The 1,695-nt window shown below is 41.5% G+C and overlaps 1 protein-coding gene across 1 annotated transcript in view; it reads right to left on the bottom strand.

Moving 5' to 3' along the window:
• The window catches only part of Hif1a (hypoxia inducible factor 1 subunit alpha), a 48,474-nt gene extending 47,282 nt beyond the window's left edge, over positions 1 to 1,192 (bottom strand). Inside the window, exon 1 of the mRNA XM_031357879.1 lies at positions 1,017 to 1,192. The gene's annotated coding sequence lies outside the window, so the exon portion shown is untranslated. The remainder of the gene's footprint in view (positions 1 to 1,016) is intronic.
• Between the last annotated feature and the right edge of the window lie 503 nt (positions 1,193 to 1,695).

Here is a 1,695-nt window from a genome sequence, read left to right as displayed (position 1 = left end):
CTCTCTCTCTCTCTCTCTCTCTCTCTCACACACACACACACACACACACACACACACACACACACCAGCCATGGCTTGAAATGATGAGACAACCACTACCAGAATCAGGCTTAAATGCAGAAGAGACCAGGCATTTAAAATAGCCAGTTAACACATTATGAGATGTACTGGGAAACATGGACAGCAGGTAGCATCAGGTGAGTAATGCTGGTGCAGTACACAAGGCTTAAAAGGAACTGCAAGTACTGGGCATGAAAATAGGATGCCCATGCTGGACTCATCAATAGACTGGACCCAGCATAGGAGAAATGCATGAGTTTGAAGATGAGTCAATACAAACTTCAAGAAATGAAATACCATGCCTAATAAATGGTTATAGGATAATGACAAAAGATGAAACCAAGCTGTAACAGGAGAAGGGAGATACTGGAAAATCAACAGCTCAGGATTTTCAAAAATTACTGACATAAATCAAGCCACAGATGCTGGGATTTCAGAGAAGCCAACCAAAACAAAAACAAAAACAAACAAACAAAAAAAAACAAAAGACAAAAAACAAACTTGGCACCCAGGAATAGTGTATTTAAACTGGAGAATCAAAGAAGACAAACTGGAAAGAAAAGTCTGGGAATAAAGAGATGCAAGAGGACACATACAGAAACAAAGATGAGAGTTGCATCAACCTTTTTGTCAAAGCCGGTCTAGCAAGAAGACAGAAGGATGAATACTTAAATCATCTGAAGAAGAAAAAACCCTCCCACCAATCTAAAATTTTATACTTGGTGAAATTATCCATCAGAAGAGTGGAAAAACAAAGTGTCCTCCTTCCTTCAAAGTGAAGTGAGTTTGGCTTTCTCAGGCAGCAAACCTAAAGCGAGTTGCTGCCAGCGCTCCTGCCTGTAAGATACGCCCGAAGATCTTGAAAATAGCATAGATCCGAAAACTGAAACCTTGTAAAAAGGAAAAACACAGAAGGAACGGAGAAAAGGAAAAGAAAAGACCTTATTCTTGCTTACCTTGAATCGCTCTAACACGGTAACCGTTTGTCCCAGAAAACAGGCAGGGAAAATGTATTCTGGCTTCTTGCTTACGGGAGAGAGGAATGAGCGACCTGGCAGTGGAAATAGATGGACGGGGGAGGAACAAGGAACTGGTGTAAGTCACTTGCATTGCCAGTGAGGCAAGATAATATTTGGAAGTGGAACTGGATTAGTCATAAATGTATGCTGCAAACTCCAAGGCAACCACGAAAGTTTTTTAAGTAGAATACTGGGCTGAGAAGATGCTCAGTGCAGTGATTCTCAAACGGTGGGTCGCGACCCCCCAAACCAATGTTTTCAAAAACTATTTACATTATGAATTTATAACAGTAGCAAGCTTACAGTTATGAAGTAGCAATGAGAATAATTTTTTGGTTGGAGAGGGGTCACCACGACACGAGAGGCACTGTATTAAAGGCTTGAAGCATTAGGAAGGTTGAGAACATCTAGCTTAGTGGATTAAGTGCTTGCCATTTGAGCAAAAGTTTGGATTGCTAGAACCCATTGTAACAGCCAGGCCAGGCGAGGTGAACAATGCCCAGAACCTCAGTGCTAGGGGAGCCCAGATAAGTGAATCTCTGGCCAACTAGCCTAGAAGGAAAGCTCTGGATTCGGTGAGCATCCCTGACTCGAAATTTAAATAAATAAATAAATA

The sequence above is a fragment of the Mastomys coucha genome, unplaced genomic scaffold (assembly GCF_008632895.1).
Source record: "Mastomys coucha isolate ucsf_1 unplaced genomic scaffold, UCSF_Mcou_1 pScaffold6, whole genome shotgun sequence".
Taxonomy (NCBI): domain Eukaryota; kingdom Metazoa; phylum Chordata; class Mammalia; order Rodentia; family Muridae; genus Mastomys; species Mastomys coucha.
This window is presented reverse-complemented; position numbering and strand designations above follow the sequence as displayed.